Raw genomic sequence first — 20,392 nt, 5'->3', positions numbered from 1 at the left:
CATATGGAACTGGGATTCAAATCATGGGTTCTAGCTGGCAAAGCCTCACATGGAGAGACAAGATGGGAGAAAAAACTCACATAGACTTAGAGCCATACATGCTCCAAGACAGAGTTTTACCAAAGGCTGTGGGAATTAAGCTCTTTTATCCCTGTAATGGGTAGAATTATGTCCCCTAAAAAGATATGTTCAAGTTCTAACCCCCCTGGACCTGTGAATGTGACCTTATTTGGAAATAGGGTTTTTGCAGGTGTAAACAAGTTAAGATGAGGTCAGACTAGATTAGGGCGGGCCCGAAATCCAGTGACTGGTGTCCTTATAAAAAGAGGGAAATTTGGACATGCAGGGAAAATGCCATGTGACAGTGGAGGCAGAGAATGGAGTGTTTACATCTATAAGCCAAGGAACACCAAGGGTTGCCAGCACTACAGCAGCTGGAGGAGGTTGGGAGGGACCCTCCCCTATGATCCTCAGAGGCAGCACGGCCCTGCCCACACCTTGATTTTGGACTTCTAGCCTCCAGAACCATGAGAGAAAACATTTCTATTTTTTTTCTTGTTTTTGAGTTGAAGTATAGTTGATTCGCAATGTTTCAGGTGTATTATAAGATAGTGAATATGGTTCCCTGGGCTATACTGTAGGTCCTTGTTGATTATCTATTTTATATATAGTAGTGTATATCTGCTAATCCCAAATTCCCAGTTTTTCCTTACCCCTCCCCTTCCCCTTGGTAACCACAAGTTTATTTTCTGTCTGAGTCTATTTCTGTTTTGTAAATATGTATCATTTTTTTTAGATTCCACATATGTGATGTCATATGATATTTGTCTTTCTCTGCGTTTCTATTATTTTAAGTCTCCAAGTTTGTGATACTTTGTACAGCAGCCCTAGGAAACTAATATAATCTCTAAAACTTTCTTTTCCCTGACGTCCCCAGTCTTTTTTTTTTTAACATTAAAATTTTTTTTTAAATACATTTTTTTTTTTTTTTGTGGTACGCGGGCCTCTCACTGTTGTGGCCTCTCCTATTGTGGAGCACAGGCTCCGGACGTGCAGGCCCAGCGGCCGTGGCTCACGGGCCCAGCCGCTCCGCGGCATGTGGGATCCTCCCAGACCGGGGCACGAACCTGGGTCCCCTGCATCGGCAGGCGGACTCTCAACCACTGTGCCACCAGGGAAGCCCCATTTTCTTTTTTTTAAATTAATTTATTTATTTTTGGCTGTGTTGGGTCTTTGTTGCTGTGCATGGTCTTTGTTGCGGCGAGCGGCGGCCATTCTTTGTTGCGGTGTGCGGGCTTCTCATTGTAGTGGCTTCTCTTGTTGTGGAGCACAGGCTCTAGGCGTGAGGGCTTCAGTAGTTGCAGCACATGGGCTCAGTAGTTGAGGCTTGCAGGCTCTACAGCACAGGCTCAGTAGTTGTGGCACACGGGCTTAGTTGCTCCGCGGCACGTGGGATCTTCCCAGACCAGGGCTCGAACCCGTGTCCCCTGCATTGGCAGGCAGATTCTAACCACTGCGCCAGCAGGGAAGTCCAGTCCCCAGTCTTTATAAGCTTAAAAAGCTCTGGGGGCCCAGGTGTGAAGAGAATGCTGAAAGCAGGGCTCTAAGCTGACAAAATAAACCAGCCTTAGGATATAAGAGCCATGAAGGAGGGAACTGGTTGGACTGGTTTTCCCATAAAACTCAGTGACTTTAATCCCCACCAGGTCGAATTTTAAAGTTAACTGATTCAGTGAGTGGGCCTGAGCAGCTGTGTGTGAGGCCCTGTGCTAGGCCCACTGGGGAAAAGCCGGAGGAGTCACATGCCCTCTGTCTGTGAGGAGCTCTTTCTAACAGGACTCCTCTGAGTGCAAGGTGTAAGGGAATCCATGAGTGATTAATCAAAGTGTGACTAACAGGCTGTAGAGGCTCCAAATCAAGAGAGTGATTCATTCCACCTGGAAGACGATCAGCCAGCCCCTCCTCAGAGGGGGAGGAGGGGGTGGAAGAGATGTCACCAAATAATGCCTGACTGTGGAGTCCACAGCCCAGAGGAGATACCAGTCTTATGAGGTGATCAGAGACCAACAGGGGAAAGCAAATCTGCCAGGAATGCTGGTGTTTTTCCGGGGAGTGTTTCACCACCAATTAGGTAGTGTTGTCCGCTCTGTGGAGAGGAATAAAGCTGTCCAGCCCCTGCTTGATCAGGGGCAATTCTTTGGTCTCTTAGAATCTTCTCTTCTTTTTCTACCTGGTTTTCCACTCAAAGTCAATGTTCCTCACCATCTTCTGCAGAGGACGAGGAAGGTGGCGAAGTGGAGAAGGTATGGGGGGATGTGCAACTGCTAATGAATGATCCCTTAACTACTACGTTTTCTTCGAGAGATGGTGGTGTAAGAAGGAGGGGACAGGCCCTTGTCTGACATTTGCAGTTTCCAGGGTAAAAATACAGCCTGCTTGTCCAAGCTCTATCCACACTGCCAATAAGTGACACTCCTTGGCCCCAGGTGGGCCTCTTCAGTAGCATGGCCCACAGGTCTGGAAAAGGGACCCAGAGAAGAGACCATGTCAGCCTTGAAAGCAGACTTGACCGTTTTGAGAAAGGAATTTTGACGTGCCAGAATGTGGTCCGGAAGCGAGGCGAAGGCCCCAGTGGGCATATTCCCTTGGCCCTGTTGGTCCCTTGTCCCATGGGAAGGGACATGGCTGGGATAGGCCTAGAGCAAGACCCTCTAAAGCCTAGGACCCCAAGCTGACTGACCCTTAGATTTATCCAAGGTAAAACTGGGCAGGAACACTCTTAAACTCAGCATGTACTGACATTAAGTTTCTTGGTTTTGTTCTGGTAGCTGGTTGAACTAATACCCATCATCACAATAGACTCTATGAAGAATTTCACTGAAGGTAACTTGTCTGAGGCAGTGGCTCTCAACTGGGGGCAATTTTGCCATCGAGGGACATTTGGCAATGTCAAGAGACATTTGGATTGTCACGTTTGGGGGATGCTACTGGCATCTAGTGGCTAGAGGCCAGGATGTTGCAAATCTCCTACTACCCCACAATCCTACAGAACAGCCCCCCTGCAACAATGATCCAGCTCCAAATATCAATAAGGCTGAGTGTTTGATAAAGTGAATTTTAATATCTCGAGCCTGTGCATTCGGACCTGCCTGCTGCAGGATGCTGCCGTGCCTGGAAAGTGTAAGATCACAGGCAGTCAGGGCTCCTAAAGAAGGACCCGGAGTGACTGCTTCCAGAAAAAAAAAATGGGTCAGTATCAGCAGAAAAGCAACTCGATGGCGCACTTGGAACTGTACTATCAGCCTCAACAAGTGCACCTGAGGCCCAGCAATTGGCCATGCCAAGCTCCCATGAGACCAACCAGTCCTGAACCATGGATCCCTCTTCTTTGGGCAACTTTGCAGCCATTGCCCCCCACCCCCAATCCCCTTGTCTTTGGTCTTCACAGGAGCAGCTCTCATTCAACTAAATCTCCAAGGTTGAAACGAATTGGCTGAGTTTTCTTTACAGCTTAACACCATGCCCCACAGTGTCTACTTTTCTTTTATCAGACTCTACACCTCAGGACACAGGCAGAATTTGGACTTAGGTCTGTGTGGTCAACAGAGCAACCAGTACTATCTCCCCAGAGCAGCCAGGAGTCTAGGAGAGATGCTTTGGGCAACATTTTACCAAATGTTTCTGTCTTCCCTCTTGCCCATAGCAGAAAGTGGTGGTCAGGACTGGTTGGGTTCTAAACACCAAGCCCCCTTTACCCCTTCCCCAGGTTGATGACAACTTTTTAAGGTGAGAATACTGCAGCCACTTAATTCTTCTAGACATAAAATAATCAGTAGCTGTGTCCACTCTGAGCCTGTGAGCAGGATGGACCAAGGTCAATACCACTGCCTTGTCTGCACCGTAAGGCCTGGGATCCCAGCAGTTCTGGGGTCTAAAGGCTTTTCAGTTTCCTAAAACTTCCTCTATGTCCAATAATATTTTTCTCTGAAAATTTCCCCAGTAATTAGCTAAGCGAAAAGGAAAAGGTGTACCTTTATTGACACTCAATTCTTTTTTTTTTTTTTTTTTGCGGTACGCGGGCCTCTCACTGCTGTGGCCTCTCCCGTTGCAGCCCAATACTCAATTCTTGATTAGGAGAAATCCTCCCGTTTTAGATATCACCAGCTTCCTCTTTTGTTCCACTGCTCTTCGTTCATTCATAAATATTTATCTGACATCTTCCAGGTCCCTTAGCACAGGGGTGTACAGTGGTGAAGGGTCATTTTCCTGTATAAAATTACCCAGGCTGACTCTAAGATTTGACATCTCAGTCATGAAAAGGGGAAAAAGTTTTAATGAAATACGTGTCATGCAACTTCACCAGTGTAAAAACAACATCCCAGGGAGATAATTCTTTATACCTCAGTTATTTGGGTGATATATGAAGGAGACTTAAAAATAGTGATATCATCCTAGAAAGGGAAGGGAAGGATCCTGAGTGACTGGTTGTTTTTTAAAAGCACCTTGATCTCATGCATTTCCTACAAGTAAAGAGGCGCCCATCTTTCAAGATCTGAGAACTACTAGCGAGTGGCAGTTTTATGCAGAAATAGAACTAAGCTTGCTTTCTGCAGTAAGGATAGATTAGCTTGATGTTGCTTTTTAAAAAAAGTTTCCACTGACCTTAAAAACACTGAAATCTACGAAATTGGATACTGGAGGGTGAGGGAATCCCAGGGTTGTGGACACAGAGCCACATCGACGAAAAAACAAAAGGAAAATGACAAAAAGGGGGCTGCTGCCTGAAAGACTAGGAATCCTGGTCTCTGTAGGGATCCCAGGGGACTGCGAGGCACACGGCTCCATTTGTGCCACGTGACCCTTCTCTCAGCCTCCCCGGGGCCTGGAGACAAAGGAGACGGGAGGAGACTTGAGGACAAAGAGCTGTAGAAACCAGCCCTCGGGTGAGAGTTTCTGCCTTTGTTTTTGATCTCACCCCAAGGAAGTTAAAAATTAACCCAAGCTGGTAAGAGGACTCGAGTCTGTAAAGGCTGTGAGGATCCTTAAGGGTCCCTGCTCCTCCAGTCTGTTCGCCGTTCTGAGACCAGAGAGCTGACGAGAAAGACTTTCGTGACAAGCTCGAGCCTCGCCCCTCCCTTCCGGTCTCTCCTACCCTCAGGGTCTCCCCTCCCACGCGCCCGGGAGCTCGGAGCAAACCTCCTCTCACTGCCACCATCTGAGCGTTTGTGCCTTACGTTCCCTGTGCCCCGGCCGACTGGTTACAGAAGAGAAACTGTGCAAATGAGTGTCACCGAAAAGCCAAGTGGTGGGAAAGGAGATCTTTTATTTGTTAGTTGATGTTGTTCAGAAAAATGCAAACATCATGATAATGAGGCCAGACTAGAACAGGTCGGGAAAGCGGGACTGAGATTCAGGTCCCTGCATGGCCGTGGAATCCATTTCCTCTGGGTATGGTGAAACTATTTCCTCTAGCTTCAAATTGATGACGATATTCATTATTTGGAGTGTTTGTGAGTTTCTCCTCACTCTCTTCTCCCCCTGCCCCCTCCCGGCCGCCCCCCCCCCCCACGCATACTGAGAGCGAGATGCAGTTTAGAAATCATATCTCTGTTGAACAGACTATGAAATTAAATTTTGGAGAAAAGGAATAAAAATCCCAGTTCTACAGCTCGATGTTGAGTTTATCTGCCTAGTCTTTTTATTAGTGGTTTTGTCTTGGTTTCCCATCTGCTCTCTTCCCCTCTGATTTATCTTCTGGCCGATGGAGAGGAATCTTGGAGTTGCAGGCTCTTCTAATCCTTTTCCAATCTTAGAGTGAGGATGTCCATTGATGATGTCAGGTTCTCGAAACGGCCCGGTAGGCAGATATAAGGAAACGGCGCGTCATATGTTTTCTTTGGTTGCTTATTAGTCTGTCATTAGCTCTAAGGACGCCATTTTCCTTTACTTTTCACTTTTTTGAAATTGAGATACAATTTACAAACAATAAAATGCACAGATCTTAGGGGTAAGGTTCAGGGAGGTTTTTTTGTTTTGTTTTGTTTAAGCATCTTTATTGTGGTATAATCTACACACCATAAATTAACTTAAGCATACATTTCAATGAGTTTTAGTAAGTTTATGGAGTTACAACCATCACCACTATCTAATTTTAGGACATTTCTCTCATCCCAAATCTGTCAACGTATTTTTTTTTTTAGTAAATTTATTTATTTATTTATGGCTGCGTTGGGTCTTCATTGCTGTGTGTGGGCTTTCTCTAGTTGCAGAGAGCGGGGGCTACTCTTTTTTGCATTGTGCGGGCTTCTCATTGCGGGGGCTTCTCTTGTTGCGGAGCACGGGCTCTAGGCGCGTGGGCTTCAGTAGTTGTGGCACGTGGTCCCAATAGTTGTGGCTCGTGGGCTCTAGAGTGCCGGCTCAGTAGTTGTGGCGCACGGGCTTAGTTGCTCTGCGGCATGCGGGATCTTCCCAGACCAGGGCTCGAACCCGTGTCCCCTGCATTGGCAGGCAGATTCTTACCACTGCGCCACCAGGGAAGTCCCAGTTCAGGGAGTTTTGACAAATGCATACAGTAGTGTAACTCACACCTCTATCAAAATAAAGAACATTTCCATTACCCACCCCCACCCAAATTTCCTTGTGCCCTTTCCGAGTCACTCCCCTCCCAATCCCACCCCTGTCCAAGGCAACTTTGTTCTGATTTCTATCACTTTAGATTGATTTTGCCTGTACTAGAATTCCATGTAAAGGGAATCATACAGTATGTCCTGTTTTAATCTGGCTTTTACTGCTTAGTATAATATTCTTGAGATGCATCCATGTTTTTGCAGTTATCTGCAGTTTGTTTTAAAGGTACTTTGATAACAAAAGCCCACAATTTACTGGGCACCCTCTGTGTGGAGGCTGATCTCAGGCACTGTGCTTGGTGTTGAGAGCATGTATGGCTTTGTTTTGTGTCAACTTAGCTGAGCTGGAACTATGGTTCCCAGAATTCCCTTCCCTGTATATTCTAGGTATGTGTTGGCTACAAGAGAAATTTGTGTGGTATTTGGAAGATGTATATGGAGCAGCAGCCGTGTTTTTCATTCTCTGAAGGCAGGTGTGGGGCACCAGGCACTGAGGCAGTTCACATGCTCTGCTAGTAGTTCATAGGCATGAGGCAACATCCAGTCCGCAGCTTTGCCAGCTCCCGCCAGATCTCCCTTAGCTTCTCCGCGGTCCGGGTCAAGTGCGTGTGGCTCCAGGTGAAGGTGACAACATCTCTGGCAGGGCACCCGTAGCATCAAGATTGGAAGTTGTGAACATCAGGCCTGGGTTTTAGTTTGTCCTCATGCGTTCCCGTTGTCCTTGCTCTCATTCAAGTCCAGCTCTCTTTTCTGACTGTCAGTATGGTGACCCATAGAGCCTGAAGGCTAAACACTAGATACACTGGCAACAGCCTTGCTGTCTTCCACCAGTTTCCACAATTATGTAATTCTATATAATCCTTATAATACATTGCCTATTCTGTATCATTCATAAAGTTTCTGCTTCTCTGTTCAAATCTTGACTGATTCAGGAAGAACTAGAAGTCAATATTCCTTGTAGGCAGTAGGCAGTGCATCCAACATAAAACCTAGCCTCCTAGCTCCTTAGATTTAAAACCCAGTAGTCCTGGACTCTGAAAATCCCTGGAACTGCTCCACCTCTACACCTCCCAGCACAAATGCTCTTACTTACCTTCCCCTCACTACATCTGCTCCTGGACCCGATCTAGACTGTCTGCCCTTGACTGCTCCTTTTTTTCTCAGTCCATAGCCTTCTTCTGGCTTCCCTTTATCTCTTTTCCAGTCTGCATCTCATAGAAGACCGCCTGAATGACTTTCTTGCCTGCAGCTTCAATGCCGTTAAAAAACAATTTCCAAACTTGGAAACTAGGCAAGAGGATGACTACATGTCCTTTCCATGTTAAGCATGGTTTAACAGCCTTACCCATGATTATTTAGTTATCTAGAAGAAAAAATCCAAGATTGACTTTGCTATTTACTATTGATTACTTCCCAGGCACTGTGAAGTTACACGTTAACTTACACTTAAGTGAAGTTACACTTAACTTAGATTGTTGTCCAATAGAGATGCAAATGATTTCTGTCCAGTGGGAAAGATAAACTATGGGTTTGTTGCCCTGTTGGCCATCAACCACTTTTGTATCTAACTTAGCAAACATATTCTAGCATTTTGTTTGTTCGTTTGTTTATAAATGCCCAGTTTCTCAGTGTTCTTAGAACAATCTTTACCATCTCACTGGTTCATTCATTAATTGATGAACCTTTGACACATGTTTGTTTCATATTTGTGTCAGAATCATGTTTTTAAATTTTGAACATTTTACTTTTTAAAAAAAAAATTTATTTATTTGGCTGCCCCAGGTCTCAGTTGCGGCACACGGAATCTTCGTTGCAGCGTGTGGGATCTTCAGTTGTGGCATGTGAACTCTTAATTGCGGCATGTGGGATCTAGTTCCCTGACCAGGGATCAAAACTGGGTCCCCTGCATCGGGAGCATGGAGTCTTAGCCACTGGACCACCAGGGAAGTCCCCAAAATTTTACTTTGACAATATCTTCACTCCTGTCCATTTGGAACATCAGGTCTATAAACCACCAACCCTGTGTGCATCCAGCCATTTGCACCAAACTGTTCTGGGATGTGGTTTTCCTCCAGCAGTGTCCAGCAAGGCCAGATGTGGATAAGGCAGTTATGGTTACTCTGCAGTAGCTGCATTAACCACCACTCTTTCCTATATCTTCCCCTTCTTCCTCCACTCCTCCCCCTCAGCCGCCAAATATGCTCAAATTTCGCCTATCTTGAAAAAATATCACTCTTGACCTGAGAGCAAACACCACGGTTGTTGCTGGGGTTATCACACTCTTGAATCACGGACCTTTCCTCTCTTGGAGTGGGATGAGCCAAGATTTAGGTAAGAAATTAGCAGGGAAGGAGGAAAGACAGGCCTGTTTTGATTCTTGACTTGAGGTTACCCTGACCCCAAGCAAAAGTAGTTCTTCATCTTTTCTGTCTTTGCTTACTGGATCTTCCTAGAACCTGAATTTCAAGGCCGAAGTCTCACTTACAACACTGGATTCCTTTGCTAGCCACATACCTTTCCGTGTGTATTTCTTATGAGGACCCTCGTTCATTCATCACATATTTATTGTCTACATAAATAATGCACTGCACTAACTGCTGGTCCTTGCATCACAGAACCCATGGTCTGCTGTGAGAGATGGACGTTATTCAAATAATCCCCCAGTACAGAACTACACCTGTAAAAAGTACAATAAAGGAGAGCTACTTAGGACTCTAGGAGGATCTGACCTATTTGGTAGGATCAGTCAGGGTTCCTTTGAGGAAACCATGATTGTGCTGATGTCTGAAGGATAAGTAGGTATTAATTAGACAAAACTGAGGAGCCAGGACGTTTTGGACAGGGAACAGAGCACTGGCAAAGCCCTGCAGAATTGGGGAGGGCCAAGGGAGAGCACAGCGTGCAAGGGAGGAGCAGAGAGAAGACTAGAATGACAGGGGCTCCACGAGGCTGGACAGGCAGGCAGGACCAAACCACAAGGCACTTAGGAATTCGGATTTCATTCTTAGAGCAATGGAAGGCCAATGGAATGGCGGTGGGGCAATCAGATTTGTGTTTTGTAAGATTACTCTGGTTGTTGTGTACAGAAAGAGTCTAACGGGTACATGAGTGGATATAGGAAGGGGTGGCTAGAGGAGACCAGGATACAGCTTGATGCCGGGTCCCTTCACTAAGGGACCTTCATCTCACACCAAGCACTCCCACACACCTTCAACCTCTTCTCTGTTCCTCCTTGGAGGTCTCCATTACCCTATTTCTCCCTCTACCCCAGCCTTTATAAAAGTGTATAATTATTGTCTCTTTCACTAGCATGAGCACTTTTCAATGGCAACGACTGTGCCCATCACTCTCTCCCTTCCTCACCCTCCCGGTGTTTGTAGCCTGGTGATAGATGCATAGTAGGCTCTCAAATAAATGTCTGTAGACCTAAAGTGTATCTTCCTCCAGTTTTCACTCCAAGGTCAGGGAAAGGCTGTACTCGCTGCCACCGCCCTTCCTCTCCCATTCATTTCCACCTCCTCTACGTTCTGCCTCCAACACTCCAGTGAAACTTCTCTTGCTAAGATCACCGCAACCTCTGGGGGTGGCCAAACACGATGGACAATTTTAGTTCTTGTTTTAGCTTGAACTCTTGCCCATTAGTTTCTTTCAACTGTTCCTCCCTTTCGAAAACTTCTCTGCCCAAGTTTCTACAACACCACTCTCTTCTGGTACTTTATTTATTTATTTATTTTTAATGTTTTTTGCCGTGCCTGACGAGGATTGAACCCACACGCTCGGCAGTGAAAGCACAGAGTCCCAACCACTGGACTGCCAGGGAACTCCCTGTTCTGGTACTTTAATCCTCTGATTGTTTCTTCTCAATAATCTTTTTTTTTTTTTTAATGGAGTTTCTTTCTTTTTTTTTTTTTTTGGCTCTGTTCCGTCTTCATTGCTGCACACAGGCTTTCTCTAGTTGCAGTGAGTAGGGGTTACTCTTCGTTGTGGTGTGCAGGCTTTTCTCATTGCTGTGGATTCTCTTGTTGCAGAGCATGGGGTCTAGGCACACAGGCTTCAGTAGTTGTGGCTCACAGGCTCTAGAGCGCAGGCTCAGTAGTTGTGGCACACGGGCTTAGTTGCTCTGCGGCATGTGGGATCTTCCCGGACCAGGGCTTGAACCCGTGTCCCCTGCATGGCAGGCAGATTCTTAACCACTACGCCACCAAGGAAGCCCTCAGTAATCTTTTAAGAACTCTGGTTCTTCCATCTGTCCCTCAAATTGATGTTCCTAGAGATCCAGTCTCATCTTTCTTTTCTTCTCTTCCTGGCTGATTAATTCATACAAACTTACAATTTCAATTATGACCTTAGGTATTGATGACTCTAATATCTATCCATATATCCATCCGAAAACTTTCTTCTTAGCTCCAAACGTGTATTTAGAACAGTGCTCTAAATAGCTGTACCTCGATGTACAACAAACAACTCAGACTCAAATATGAACTCATCCTCTTCTTAGAACCCACCTCCAAACCTGCTCCCTCCCCTTCACTCCTTGATTCTGTAAATGACACAGCCATTTCCCTTGTCACCAAGTCTAGAAAACTAGACTCATCCTAAACTGCTGTCTTGTTCTTATCTCCTACATCCTGTTGACTCTATCTCCCAGGCACCTCATAGGTCTGTACCCTCTTCTCTGGGACTTTCTCCCCGTCAGTATCAGTTCAAGCCCTTGTTTGCTCTACCCTTTTTTATGGTCTCCCTGCCTTAGTCCTCTGCCCCTCCAATCTATCCTCTGTAGCACTACCAAAGGAATTTTTCCACGCATCTGACCTCACCACTCTCAGGATTAGTCATCACTTAGATAAAATCAAACTCCCTTAACATCTGGCCTTTACTTCATCCATCTCTCATCATCTCCCTGTATGCACCTTTTACTCAGTTTGGGAAGCTAAACTACTATTAGCTTCCCAAATTTGTCACACAGTTTCCCCATCTTTAGACCTTTGTAGAGCTGTTCCTTCTGTTCCGAATGCCCTTTCCCCACCTGTTGACCTGACAAATTCCTGTTCATCTTCAGGACAATTTGAGCACCCTCTCCTTTGTAAAGCCTTCACTGTGCTCTCATAGCACCTTCACATTTGTAAACCACACTACTTACCTTCTACTGTAGTCATCTTGACCTGCCTTCATCCTGACTATGAAGTCTTTGAGCAGGTTGACCATGTCTTGTCCATCTTAAGATCCCCAGTGCCCAGCACTGTGGTGAATCCAGTAAACGTTGATTGGGAAGACAGATGATTATGTGAAAAGAAAGCCTCTTTAGTCAAGAATTTTACTATTGGATAAAAATAGCTAGTATATAAATAAAAATGCAAAAGGAATGTAGAGTTATATTCAAGTGAATGGAAATTAGTAAAATGCCATTAGACTAAGACCAGAACTTACTAATAAGACAGGCATCATGAGTCTCTTGGAATGAAATGGGTAATTCATTTAATGATATTGGAAATATATGTTATTTTAAAAATATATTAATTTAAGGTCTTGACCTCATGCCATGCCCCAAGATTAAGTTCATATGAGTTAAAGAATTACTGCAAATAATAAAATCATTTTTATTTTTTTATTATTATTTTTTTAATAAAATCATTTTTAAAAACTAGGAGAAAAATTTATCAAATAGTTATTTGTTTTCTGAATAGGAAATCTCTTTCGAAGCATAACAGTAATAGAAGAAAAAAAACCTGAAATGGCTGATAGATGTGATCACATGAAAATATAAATCTTCTGTAAATAAAAAAATCATAAATTACAAGTCAAACAATAAACTGGGAAGAACACTTGTCTATAAATATGACAAAGAGTTTTCACCTAAGTGCTTTACAAATTTTTTTCTTCCCGGTTTATTGAGATGTAATTGACATACAGCACTGTATAAGTTTAAGGTATAAGCATGATTTGACTTACACATATCATTAAATGATTACCACAATAAGTTTAGTGACCATCCATCACTTTATATGATACAAAATAAGAGAAAAAATATTTTCCTTGTGATGAGAAATCTTAGGATTTACTCTCTTAACTTTCATATATAACATAGACCAGTATTAATTATATTAATCATGTTGTAATTATATACCTAGTACTTATTTATCTTATAACGGTTACCCAGCTTGGGTCTGCTCACCTGATGCACAGTAGAGCCAATCTACTGACACCAGGTTGTGGTAAAGGAAAGTACAGCGTTTATTGCAGGGTGCCAAGCAAGGAGAACAGGTAGCTTATGCTCAGGAGACCCAAACTTCCCAGTGGCTTTTATGGAAGGGTTTTTAAAGACAGTATGAGAGGACTTCCCTGGTGGTGCATTGGTGAAGGATCACCCGCCAATGCAGGGGACACAGTTTCAAGCCCTGGTCCAGGAAGATCCCATATGCCACGGAGCAACTAAACCCATGCGCCACAACTACTGAGCCTGCGCTCTAGAGCCCACAACCCACAACTACTGAGCCTGTGTGCCACAACTACTGAAGCTCGCAGACCTAGAGCCTGTGCTCCGCAACAAGAAAAGCCACCACAATGAGAAGGCCGTGCAACTCCATGAAGAGTAGCCCCCACTCTCTGCAACTAGAGAAAGCCCATGCATAGCAGCAAAGACCCAATGCAGCCATAAATAAATAAATAAATAAATAAATTTATAAAAAAAGAAAAATAAAGACAGTATGAGGGAGAGGGTTGAGGTGTATGTGATCAGCTTGTGCACAGTTCTCTGACTGGTTGATGGTGAAGTAACAGGGTTATGTTTCAGTAATCTCAATCATCAATGTTCTGGCTCCAATTTGTCTAGGGTCTACGTGCTGGTGGTTAGCATGCAGTTAATTTCTTCCACCTGGTGGGGGTTTTAGTATCTGCAAAACAACTCAAGGATATGTCTCAGAAAATTATCTGTAGCCCCTGAGGAGGAACTAAAAGTCACTGACTTTGTTTTATGGCTACACTATTACTATTTTGTCTCACTTAACTGTTTTCCTTTGTTTCTGCATTTTCTCATGTCTCTGATTAAATCTGCTGTTTGGAATTTGGGGAAAGCCTAGGAGGCTAAAGCTCTTCTACAAACAAGAGGTAGGGGATACGGGGGGTGGTCCCTCCCCAGGAAGACCCTACAGGGTACTGCTCAGTTTCATAACTGGAATTTTGTACCTTTTGACCACCTGCATCCAATTCCCCCTCCTTCACCCAGTGCTTATAAAAATTTATTTTAAAAACCACTAAGATTTCAACAGAAAATATACGAAGTACACCTACACATAGTATAAAAAAAAGAAAGTGTAATAGTTAATAAATTAACATCATTTGTTATCAAAAAATACAAATTAAAACAGTGATTAGGTACTATTTTTTTGCCTATCAAATTGGCAAAGATTTAAAAGATGGTAATAGTCAGACTTCCCTGGTGGCACAGTGGTTAAGAATCAGCCTGCCAATGCAGGCGACATTGGTTCGAGCCCTGGTCCAGGAAGATACCACATGCCGCAGAACAACTAAGCCCATGCGCCACAACTACTGAGCCTGTGCTCTAGAGCCTGCGAGCCACAACTACTGAGCCTGTGTGCCACAACTACTGAAGCCCGCACACCTAGAGCCCGTGCTCCGCAATAAGCCACCGCAATGAGATGCCCGCGCACCACAACGAAGAGTAGCCCCCGCTCACCGCTACTAGAGAAAGCCTGCACGCAGCAACGAAGACCCAGCGCAGCCAAAAATAAATAAACAAATTTATTTAAAAAAATAGTATATATATTAAAAAAAAAAAGATGGTAATAGTCAATGAAAATGAGGGTCCAATGAATCACACACTCATGCCCAGCAGGAAGAAGCTTAAATAGAATAACTTTCAGAAAAGCAATTTGTAAATAAGTATCAAGGGGCTAAAAATGCTCTCACCCTCTTACTCACTAATTCCATTTCAAGAATCCATCCTATGAAGAAAAGAGAAATATTTGTAAAGGTTTATATGCAAATATATTTGTCTTGCCATCTCATACTGAAAAAAAAAAAAGAAGCAACCTAAATGTCTAGGAATAAGGAAGTTATTGCTTAATTATAGCATATTCATACAATGGAAGATTATGCAATAATTTTTTAAAATCATGTCTTTGAAGAATAATTAATGGCATGGAAAATATTTATGATATAATGTTAAATATTCAGTGTATAAAACTATATACCAGGGCTTCCCTGGTGTTGCAGTGGTTAAGAATCTGCCTCCCAATGCAGGGGACACAGGTTTGAGCCCTTGTCCAGGAAGATACCACATGCCACGGAGCAACTAAATCCGTGCACCACAACTACTGAGCCTGTGCTCTATAGAGCCCGTGAGCCACAACTACTGAGCCTGCGTGCCACAACTACTGAAGCCGACGCACCTAGAGCCCGTGCTCCACCAACAAGAGAAGCCACTGCAATGAGAAGCCTGCACACCACAACGAAGACTAAATAAAAAAAAAAACACTATATACCATGTGATCTAATTTTTTAAATTACATGTTCTATAGCATTCTAAATATGAATACAAGCAGATATTCTAGAAAAAAAGTAAGTATATGTGGATTTATGAGTGATTATGGTTTTCTTCTTTTTTAATGATTTTCTTCTTTTTTAATGATTTTCTTCTTTATGCTTTTATATATTCCTCCAAGCGTGTGTTATTTTCATAATTATAAATCAGTTTGGAGTTTTTTTTAACATCTGATTATCAATATATTAAAAAGGTTGGTTTAAGCATCTGCAATGGTGACTTCAGCCTCGACTCCTGGCTCAATACTGATGGAAGTAATCTGCTTGTCAATCTCAGAAGGACTGTGCAAGTTAATGAGTCGCTTGTGGATCTTCAACTGAAAACGATCCCAAGTCTTAGAACCTTTACCACAAGGAGTTTTCCTTGTAGTTATTCTCAGAGTCTTGGTAGGCATCCGAACGGGTCCTTTCACTTTGAGATTGTTTTTCCTTGCACCTCTGATCAGGTTAGCACAGACCTTCTCCAAAGACTTCACGTTGCAGCTGGTTAGAATAATTTTAATTCGGTGAATTTTCCACCTCTGGCTCCACCGGAGTCTTTCTGGTATCTTTAAAAGCCAAGGCTGTGGCGAGGCTTCGTGACCAACTCCTTCCGCGAGAGCGAACAGCGGTGAGTCAGAGAAGCGGGCAGTCCGGGTCTCCGTTGCAGCAGCGACGGGCGATCGTGTCTTCCTCAAAGAGCCAGTTTTGTTTTTTGTTTTTGGGGGGTTTTTTGACCCACATAGGTTTGCGGGGAAGCTGAAGTCCATGTGGAGGTGAGATCCATCAAGTAAAGCTGACTGCCCAGCAGGCGGCTGATGCCACCTTCACCTCTAGTCTTCCCATCTACTGGAGATGCATAAGTTAGCAGCATCAGTTAGGAAACTGTGCTTCTGCCAGCCAGTCATCTATCTTGGGCAGAGCTAGCTCATGGGGAAGTGGTGTAGTTCCCTGGGTTCCAGCCTGGCTCTGCTATGCTCTACCGCTCTCTCTACTCTTGGGAAGCTACCTGACTGCCCTGCATGCATTTATAAAATGGAGGCAGTAATGGTAACACTTAACACCCATTTCAAAGAAGGAAGGTCCCCTGTAAAGATGAGCATTCAATTACAAGCTTCTTTTGGAATCAGCCGGAAGTTAGTAAGTGCCAAAGTTTATCTGATACACAAATAAACATTTCTTTTTTAAAAATATTTATTTTATTTATTTGGTTGTGCTGGGTCTTAGTTGCAGCAGGAGTGCTCCTTAGTTGTGGCACGTGTGCTCCTTGGTTGTGGTTGGCGGGCTCCTTAGTTGTAGCATGCAAAATCTGAGCTGTGGCATGCAAACTCTTAGTGGCGGCACGCATGTGGGATCTAGTTCCCTGACCAGGGATCGAACCTGGGCCCTCTGCACTGGGAGCACAGAGTCTTAACCACTGCGCCACCAGGGAATTCCCACAAATAAACATTTCTGTTAGTCTTCATGACTTAGACATAAACTTTAGGGTTGACATCTGCATTCAGTGGGTTAATGCATATATCCAATCAATGATTTCACAAATTATTGAAATATTGTAGCTTAAGGTCTAAATTGTTACAATTTCTTAAAACTGGACTTGCATGAGAAATTAAAATATAATAATATGGTACTTAATTATTAACCAAAATGCTCTCTCAGCTGAAATGCTTACCCATTGGTCTGCCATGAATGTGTTCAAATAAGAATCATTCTCTTTGCTGTTAAGGAGAAGGTCAGTATCCAGACTGAACTTTGGAGCCCTGAAAGAAAAGCAATTAAGTACTCCTGAAAGATTCTTCTGGAAATTAGTTCATGAACTCCCCAGACCTCAGTCTCATGATGGATTTGGGTACCGCAATGTATCTTTCTTCTGGAAAGCTTAATGTTGTATGCTAGTATTATTGTCTGGTGTTAATATGCAGCTCTTTAGTTTTTAACTTCACGTGTGTCTGATCTCTCCCAGCTGGGCTGGAAGTTCTTGCGAACAGGCTCTTTTTCTTTTTCTTCCTAGACGCCATTAATTACTCCTTGGATGCCATTAAAGCTTAGTACAGTGTTGTATAACTTAAATAATTTAAGTACTTAGTATATATGTATTAAGTAAACAAGTTACAATTTAATGCCAAGCCAGCCCTGTGCTTGAGGGCAGCGATTTGACAGGTACGGAAAAACCGTGCTACCTCAAACACCTCCCTCAAAGACATGCTTCTATGCCTAAGATTCCTATCATCACTTGCCTCTTTTGGATAACAATTGTCTCCAGAAGGCCTGAATTAAAATGTAAATATCTAACCTTGGAGATGTCACTCACTAGCACATTGTCTTTAATAGTTTCCTAGCAGGGAGCTTGGGCCTAGGATTGTGTCCAGGGAAAGAGTCAGAGAACCTAACATCCAACTTTGGGGTGCAGATTACATGGAGTACCCCAACCACGTCTGTGACAGAGGAGGGGTGGAGCATAGAGCAGGAGTCCACTGGGCTGGGCACCTGTGGGGTGGGGCCGGGAATGCCTAACTGGGCCAAAGTGCATCTCCCGAATGGAGCTATAGCATAGAGCCTTGGCAAAGTAACACAGCGCTGCTGGGTATGAACCAAGTATTAGAGTGAATTCCCATCTGACCAAGAGGCACAAATGACTGGTCCAAGGGTACACTCAGAGCGTTGTCTGAGTGGTGACTAGAAGCTGGGTCAGTGCTCTTTGCAGGCTGTTCTACTTTCAGAAATAAGTGCTGATTTCATTGCAATTGCAAAGAGAACCAAAGCAGGAGAGCAGAGGAGAAACAATTTAGGAGGGAACCAGGGGGCTTTATTAACTCAAGCCCTCAAGAGTCATGGGGAGATGGGTCGATGTGGTGTGGCCCTTGACCCACAACCAATATAGCTTCTGAATTCTCAGCCATGCGTACATAAACATACATGCCCTTGTGCAACATACCTATGCTCAAGTGCCTCCACGTATATAATTCCAATTTTTTTTTTCTATAAGTTTCCTGCTAGGGTGGGGTAGGAGTCAGAAGTCGGCAGCCTCCCAAAGTCAGCGGAAAGACCATGGCTAACAAACAGGGTCGTCTCTCCTCTACCAACCCCCAGCAGGAAGCAGACAGGGAGGGTTCCAATGGTTGTAAGGGCTTGGCTGCTTTATTATGTTCATTCTTATGGGCGTTTTTACAAGAATAAGGAAAGTACAAAATATTGTATAGCCTCTCAGTTAGAAAGTATGACATCCTATTTTAAAGAATGAAGGACCCCTGTAAAGATGAACACCTGACTACAAGCTCCTTTGGGAATTAATCCAAAGTTATTAAGTGCCCGAGCTTATCTGATACACAAATGTTTATTTCTCTAAGTTTTGACAACCAAGACATAAGCTTTGGGGTTGATAGCACTGAAGCTACCTGACGTGGGGAAAGAGTATAGGTTTTGGTGTCACAGACCTAGGGTCAAGCCAGCCGTAGCATCACCATTCATTAAGGAGATTTTGGGCATTACTTAACTTTGTTTAACCAGTTCTCTCACTTGTAAAATGGAAATAAGTGATACAGTCTCTGTGAAGATTAAATAAGATAATGTGAAGAACGCATCTTTTGAGTGTGTACCGAATGTTCATTTTCTCTTCTCTTCCTTTCTAAATGGTCAGCTGAATTAACAAACCACTAAGGAAGATTTCTGACCAGGACCCAAATAAGGCTCTGAAAACTTCTGAGGGTAAGAAGAATCCAAAAAAATAAGCTGAAAAAGCGAAAACAGCCTGTTTCATTAACATTTACAATGATCTAGAACTGGGTAGTAGCCAGACCAATCCAGATCCTATTAATTCTACACACTGGAGTTATCGGTGTGGGTATATGTCTCACCACTGAAGCTGGAAACTCATCGACTGAGAACCCTAAGAATTCTGTCTTACTGAAACAGGATCTCCACAGAAGCAGAATGGAGACCCACAGTTTGATTGTTGATTAAAAGAGAATCATTTTAATCTCCCCTCCAATTGGTTCTGAATCATTTTAATCTCCCCTCCCCTCCCCTCCAATTGGTTCTGAAATATCATTAGGTAATTTTGGATCCCCTTAAGACTTACTCACTGGCCAGCTTTCGCATTTTTGCCCCCACTTTATGCCTCCAAATGAATTTACCTATGCTTTCAGATGGACCTATTTCTACGGGGTGAACTAGCTTGGATGGCATATAAGCTGAGCTACAGCTGTGTCCTTATCTATACTTGTGAAATTCCACTGGTTAGCGATCTCCATTCAACACGCCTGCAGCTTTCTCCTACAAAGCCCTTTGGACCTAAGGATAGAAGCAGAGTGTGATGTCCTCCATGTTCACATGGCTTACTAACCCTTCATCAGTCTGAGATATTCTTTGAACTATTGGCAGCATTTAGACCCGCATGCTATTTTTTCTGGGCTGTCTTTTTGACCAAAGAGGAGATAAAAATTGGTCCCTAACAGTCCTCCAACTGTGTAAGTGACTCAACTCACCACGCATTAGCCCCTAGCTGTATTCCAGCAAGTTCTGTCAGCAGCTGACCACAGGGGAAAATGCTAACTGTAGATTTGTTCTCTACAGGACTTTGTATCATCACCATCATCACACCACCCCTATTATAACCTGCTGCTTGTTCACCTAACAAATCCTTTGTGGAAATGATAATGTGGTCATTACTTTATCACAAGACTTCCCTACAAACTCCTGGCAGTTCCCCTTCTTTTTTTTTTTTTTTACAAACAGGGAACCAACAAAGAGATGACATGCCCTCCCTCCCCTCTCCTCTCTCCACATTATTTATTTCCTCCTCTCACTTCCTTCTACCAGTTCAAGGCAATCATTCTCCCTCTTACTCGGTCCTCAGTGACTGCTGATCCTTAGCACTAGGACAGGGGACAGCCCAGACTCCCTGGAACATTATCAAACCGAGTACCTTCTGAGTCAGTACTATATGCAGTGATGTGTGTTGTATGTGGTTCAGCTGGACTGTGACACTTGGTAATTCACTCATCCCGAGTAGGAGTACCAATGAAATTAAGTTTGTGACATTTAGTTCATTCTCATCACACATCTTGGTTTTCTAGGGACATCTCAGGAGTCCCTATTGGGACATACAGATAATTCCAGAAAGGAAAGCAATCTAAGTGTGCATTTTTATCCTCTGTTGCTTCCTTATCATGCTTTGTAAACTGCCAATGCATTCATTCTCAACCAGCAACATGAGAACCCGGGGCCAC

At 43.7% G+C, this 20,392-nt stretch overlaps 1 pseudogene; it reads right to left on the bottom strand.

The window, feature by feature from the left end:
• Positions 1–15,385: 15,385 nt before the first annotated feature.
• On the bottom strand, positions 15,386–19,262 carry LOC137205540 (small ribosomal subunit protein uS10-like; annotated as a pseudogene).
• Positions 19,263–20,392: the final 1,130 nt, after the last annotated feature.

This window comes from Pseudorca crassidens, chromosome 14 (assembly GCF_039906515.1).
Source record: "Pseudorca crassidens isolate mPseCra1 chromosome 14, mPseCra1.hap1, whole genome shotgun sequence".
Lineage (NCBI taxonomy): Eukaryota > Metazoa > Chordata > Mammalia > Artiodactyla > Delphinidae > Pseudorca > Pseudorca crassidens.
The sequence above is the reverse complement of the archived record's forward strand: the minus strand, read 5'-3'. Positions and strand labels throughout refer to the sequence as shown.